The sequence below is a fragment of the Schistocerca americana genome, chromosome 3 (assembly GCF_021461395.2).
Source record: "Schistocerca americana isolate TAMUIC-IGC-003095 chromosome 3, iqSchAmer2.1, whole genome shotgun sequence".
In the NCBI taxonomy this organism is placed as follows: domain Eukaryota; kingdom Metazoa; phylum Arthropoda; class Insecta; order Orthoptera; family Acrididae; genus Schistocerca; species Schistocerca americana.
Genome location: NC_060121.1, coordinates 402,392,764 through 402,399,687, shown reverse-complemented (window position 1 = coordinate 402,399,687; position 6,924 = coordinate 402,392,764).

Here is a 6,924-nt window from a genome sequence, read left to right as displayed (position 1 = left end):
CTGAATGACTGAGAAGATGAAACTTGTATGTTGTTCGATTCTGAAAGAGCTGAGTAAAACTGAACGTACTGAGCCTACTTTCCCTTTACTTTTTCTTAGCATGTCAATACTGACCCACAATATTCTGGCGCAACGCAATATGCCTGCCCAAAAAAAAAAAAAAAAAAAAAAAAAAAAAATCTGTTACAACCTGACTTCTAATAATCTCTAACTAATAAGAAATCTTAACAATAACATATACATTTCATTAAGCACTTACCTTGCAAAGAATCATGAATAATTTTAAATCTCCAAGTCGGATACTTCCAGATCGTTAGCCTACGCTAACACTTCAGACCTCTACCCTCCATCAATGCTAACTTCTCGCATCTAACACCCATCACTGCTAGCCGTTCACCTCCAACTGCCCAACAGTACGGTACTTCCGTCACTGCTGGCGACTAACTTCCAACTGCGCAACACTACTGATGATTAACTTCCAACAACAAGTCCACACAGAAGCATACCGACAATCCTTTCCACGAACAATACGAGACTGGAATAGAAGGGCGAACCGATAGAGGTACCTAAGGTACCCTCCGCCACAAACCGTCAGGTGGCTTGCGGAGTATGGATGTAGATGTAGAACCAGCCACAGAGTCTCTTACAAAGAAACTGCAGACAGAGATCCAATGCAAAGCGCTACACAGCTCTGCCAACACAGAAGCAGTCCACTTACAACTTGTACGTCATGCTATGCGTTTGAAAAAACCATTTATTGAGAAATACTGGTCGAAGAGTAAACAAAATAGATTCAGGAACGAGATTTATGGTCCAGAATTTTATAGCCCGAAAAACGGCACATTTCTGAAGTATTTCGAAAGGTACATAAATAAGACCCGATACTGGGATGAACCATGGGGACGTTTCAAGAATTCTGAAAGGGGAACTGCCAATGCCTGCGAGTGAAACTAATTATTGTACCCGACGATGACTTAGATCAGTTCCTGTCGTAATAGACTCGCTAGAAACAATCCAAGAGCAAGGGGACGCAAATCAGATGTATAATACGTATAACACGAATCTGTACTATATATACCACGGTAAAAGTTGCAATGAAAACAATCTGAACGGAAAATCGCAATATAACGGTAATACGAATAATCGAAATTGCCACAACAATAATCAGTGTAATGGCGATCATTCGGGAAATAAAAGGTCCAGTTCACATGATCACCAGTAGAGTATTGGCAATAACAAAACAGTGCTATCCACAATCATAGTAACAGGCATTATGGACAGAGACCGAGCGACAGTAATAGCGGTGCATTCAACGAGAAGCGAAAATGTAACGATTACAAATGCCACCAGAGAATAATAACATGAGACATGTTCAATGGGGTCACCAATCGGCAGTTCCATGGACAGCGTCTGCAAATGTAATATAGACGTGTGGGCAATACATCCCACCTCAAATGATAAGCAAAACTGAAAATAGGCCGTGTAATCATGAACGTGATTGGGCGGCTCAGGACCATGAAGTACGAGTGGTAATTGCAGAGGAACCGAATAATGACAAGTCAACTGAATCAGCAAACTAAAGTCATCCTCTTTACGACTGCCGGAAGTGCCTTAGAGGAAGGTGAAACGTTATTGGAAGTAAGAGTGCTAAGATGCAACAATGGGATGGACATTTGAGAAAAATTACTAGAGAATCCGAGTGGACGTGGAATGAAACCTACCGAAATGGTACAGGCAACGGTCGAAGTTGTAATAAATGACGAACCTGTAAATATCCTGCTAGATACTGGAGCGACTTTTGGTGTGATGAGCGTTCGTCTGTTCAAACAACTGAACAGTAAGCAAGAATTGTCTGTCTTTCCAGTTTCAAACTGTACGTTTCCAGGTGGGTTGAGTACTCATTCCATTCCTGTGAAGTGTCAGGTGCAGGAAGAATTGATTGCACAAGGCGAAAGGCTATGAAGCACCTTCTTGCTAGCTGCACACTATCCTATCCGTGCATCTGTGGCTGGGATTTTCGGCACAAAAATTCAGTAATTGACCTCTTAAAAAGGGATATGCACTCTAGCCAATGACAGGAAAGTTATTGTTTTGAACGTGGTGAGGAAATTGGAATTGTGTGACAGTTTCTGCCAGAGAATAAAGACAAATTGTTTAGGTACTAATATATTGTATTTAATTGGCTATTGTGGACTATTTCGTTTACCAACAGACAACTCATTGGACGTTGAAAAAGTTATCCAGAATAAAGTAGCCGAAAACTGAATACTAACTGAAGTACAGAGGAATGAAGTAGCAAGCTTGTTAAAGGAATATTTGGAGGTCTTCGATCAGAAGCCTGGTGTGATCAAGGATTATGTTTATGAGATGGATGTCTACCCACGCCAAACTTATTGTAACGCCTTTTATTCCACTCCGCGGGCCAAGAAGGAAAGGATCAGAAAGGAAATTAGGAAAATATTAAAATGGGGCAATATCGAACCATCTAATTCTCCATATAGTAGTTCCTTATTAGCAGTAGCCAAATCTGACGGGAGTATTTACCTCATGTTGGATGCAGGGGATATAAACAAAATTATTAAACCAGTACGAACAAGACCCGAAAATCTCGAAGAATTACTGCAAGACTTTCATGGTCTGAACTATTTAAACTCGATCGATTTAAGCTCTTCATATTGGCAGTTACCTGAAGAACCTACGAAATACACAGCCTTTATTTTTGCAGGTAGGAATTACCACTAAAAAGTTTGCATTAAACGCAAGAGGTGGTGTTTTTATTGCAGCTTATGGATACTGTACTAGGACTGCATTTGTTAGAGAAGATGATTTATTAACTGCAACCTCGACGTGGGAAGAGCATATTGACTTATTAAGAAGAGTACTCGCTAAATTTAATAATACAGCATCACAGTGAACCTGACGAAATCTAAGTTTGGAAGGGATATATTAAAATTTTTAGGACAATAATTTCAACCGAGAAGATAGTACCGAACCCAACAAAGTTGGAAGCAATTAGACATTTCCCATATGCAAGAAATAAAAGACAATTAAAGTCATTTATGGGACTAGCATCGTTCTTTCAAAAATTTCTAGCGAATCGGTTACTAAACAACATTGATTTATTAAATTTGCTAGAAAAGAACGTAACCTCTCAATAGACTACTCATTGCAGCACAGTTTCCGATAAAATCAAAGAAGTAGTAGTTAATTCTGTTGTGTTAACTCATCCGGATACGACAAAAGGTTCTGGAAGATATCAATATCATTTCACACCTAATCCGACTGTGAGAGGGCTTATACGACCACCGAGTGGGAAATTTTAGTAGCTGTGTGGGCGCTGCGTAAATTCTGAAATTTTGTACATGGCAAACCGACCATTTTGTATTGTGACTATAAGGCCATCACATTTTTAATGACCTGTTACATTCAAGGCTAATGAGGAGGGCATTGCTGCTGCAGGAATATCGGATCGATATTAGATACATTAAGGGAAACGATAATGTAGTAACCAAGGACTAACCGATGAAGACAGTATAACTGAAATTAACCAGAACCTTAGAGTCATGCTGTTGAAAAATGTGCAGTTCCGAAACGACTACAAATATATCTATAAAAATTTAACAGTCGTACAAGATCAAAGATGCGAAATGGAATTGCATCTTAATCGCTTGAAAACAGGTGAAAAGGATCATCGATTGTTCAATTATAAATTACATTCGGGAATCCTGTTTCATCTAGCGAACATCAACAAAGTAGGATGGAAAGTGTACAAATCCGAAAAAAATATCTACGAATCCGAATGGCATATACACTACTCCTAGGAACATTTTAGTGCTCCTAAGTGTAATGATAAAATCGAACAATATTGTTTTTTTCCTAATATAAAACGAAAAGTACAAGAAATTCTTAATGTGTGCACCCTACGTCAAAAGGTAAAACCTATTAATTACAGCACTAAGTATGTACTACACCTAATTGCTCCATCAGAACCTTTAGCGATAGTATCTTGTGATGTGATTTGGTCTCTTAAATATGTAATTGCCGTTCATGATTTGTTTTAAAAATGCGTTAAAACGTACCTAACAAGAATTACTGAAGTTCAGCCAAAGTTGCATCACCTAATTAAAGATTACATATGTAAGGTTGGTATGTCAAGTGCTGTTCTCACAGATAATGCATCATATTATACCAGCAAGCCTCGGAAGGATTGTATCGCAAAATTAGACATAAAGCACTCCTTGATGTTAAAATAGGACAACGTTCCCAGCCAGCCAGTGTGGCCTAGCGGTTCTAGGCGCTTCAGTCTGGAATCGCGCGATCGCTACAGTCGCAGGTTCGAATCCTGCCCCTGGCATGGATGAGTATGATGTTTTTAGGTTAGTTATGTTTAAGTAGTTCTAAGTTCTAGGGGACTGATGACCTTAGATGTTAAGTCCCATAGTGCTCAGAGCCATTCGAACCATTTTTGAACAACGTTCCTATCCTCATCTGAAATTCCTTCTTCGTGTCAATATTCTTTGAAGAGGTCACTTGAACTTTAATTTTATTCAAAATGATAGCTCTACTTGAGAGCAAATACCCTTGACAATATTTTATTTAAAATGATTCCTTTATAGTTATCTAAAAAATAATTTAAATTGTTGTACTGTAAAATTCATTGTAATTGTTGTACATAAAATTAAGTAAACTTTTCCAAACTGAATATCAGAACATAAAGGGCAATATGTGGCGTTTTTGGTAACAAAAATTTCGCGCATATACCTATGTATATGCTTTTGTCCTTCTTAAATCTTGGTATCTTGATTTGTAATTTTAACTTTTGTGCTTGTATCTTATGCTATATATTATGGTTGTGTTCTGGACCTCACCATTTTTGATGTCTAGAATTTTGGTTTTCTTCCTTTGTACAAACACACAGACTATTTAAGTTTGTTTTCAGCTTTCAGGAGCATGTTTGGGCTAGTTTGTTATCTTATGTTATACTGCCTATTATGCTAGTTTATTTTTAAACCATTATTTGTTGCCACATGACAACACCTACATCTGGGCATCATTTTCAGTGATGTGAGGGGTGGTATTCACGGAAATATATGAGGAATCTGTCTTCTGTTTTTCTGCTTTCATAACATGTTGTAAGTTTTCTTGTGCCTTTTAGACTATGTCATCCATGTGATGATCACCCAACTGGTTTACCTGCTTTTCTTATGCATATGTTTGTATCACTGGAATCCTCATTATCTGTGTCATATGTTGACTTGAACCAGAGATTTCAGGAATGGTCCAGGAAGCAAATCTGCAACTTGATCACCTTTAAATTGTATATATTTATCTGATTTTTCGTGACCCATTTAGACTGAGTGCTAGTACTTTTGAATGACATACTTGGCCAAGATTAGGTCGAGTAATGCACACTTTTTGTACCATAATATATGTGAAGTTAGTGTATTCTAAACACTATATGGAAAATTTAGAATTTAAAGTTAAATTTACTGTTATGACATACAGTTTTCCTTCTAAAAATATATGTTTTCCAAGAAACTTTAAGATGACACTGTGATGCTGTATATCCTGTGATCCAGATTGAAGACTATTATACATACACTGAGACTATACTCATATAACACAAAGATGATAATTCTGATCTAAACACTTTATACAAAGCCATTACATATGGTAATTGTTCTTACACTTACATATACTGTTGGGTTAGAGGCACACTTGAGATGTTAGGTAAGTGTCAGTCTGAGCAAGTGTTTTGTTTCACAGGAATTTCCTGTATGGCCCATTGTGAGGTCGAGGTTGGTCTACCTTTTTGTTTTCATACTAGACTTGTCTGTTACCTTTGAAATTCTGTATATACAGCTGGAGCAAAACTATCCAATTTTAGGATATTAATGTGATATATAATATGATGATTATGCTTATCTAGTTCAATATCTTGATACTATTTCCTATTTATATATATTATATCCACAACATGTTTTGTGTAGTATTGTGGTCAAATGACCTATTTTGTGAATACTTACTGAAGTGAAAAATGAATTGTATAGAAAATCGACTTCATAAATGTACATAAATGACAGAAATTTTTGTTTATTGTATGTGATGTCCTCCATTAGAATCGAAAGTTATACAATGTGTGGTTTCAGGTACTGAAAACAGTTTTGACAGCAGTGCCAGTAATGGACTGTAGCAGGTGGAGATCCAACCAGAAGAAATAACTTACAAAGGTAAATGAAATTTTAGGATGAATGTAAAAATGCAACTTGTGTTGCTTAGATAGAAATCCTATATTACATGTTTTTGAACTTTATTTGACTCATAGATTGGGGGTATCTCATATGTGCTTTTAGGATGCTTTTTTGTAATTGGTAGCTCATGTTGTTGTTGTTTTGGTCTTCAGTCCTGATACTGGTTTGATGCAGCTCTCCATGCTACTCTATCCTGGGCAAGCTTCTTCATCTCCCAATACTTACTGCAACCTACATCCTTCTCAATCTGCTTAGTGTATTCATCTCTTGGTCTCCGTATACGATTTTTACCCTCCACGTTGCCCTCCAATACTAAATTTGTGAACCCTTGATGCCTCAGAACATGCCCTACCAACTGGTCCCTTCTTCTTGTCAAGTTGTGCCACAAACTCCTCTTCTCCCCTATTCTATTCAATACCTCCTCATTAGTTACGCAATCTACCCATCTAATCTTCAGCATTCTTCTGTAGCACCACATTTCAAAAGCTTCTATTCTCTTCTTGTTCAAACTATTTATCGTCCATGTTTCACTTCCATACATGGCTACAATCCATACAAATACTTTCAGAAACGACTTCCTGACACTTAAATCAGTACTCGATATTAACAAATTTCTCTTCTTCAGAAACGCTTTCCTTGCCATTGCCGGTCTACTTTCTATATTCTCTCTACT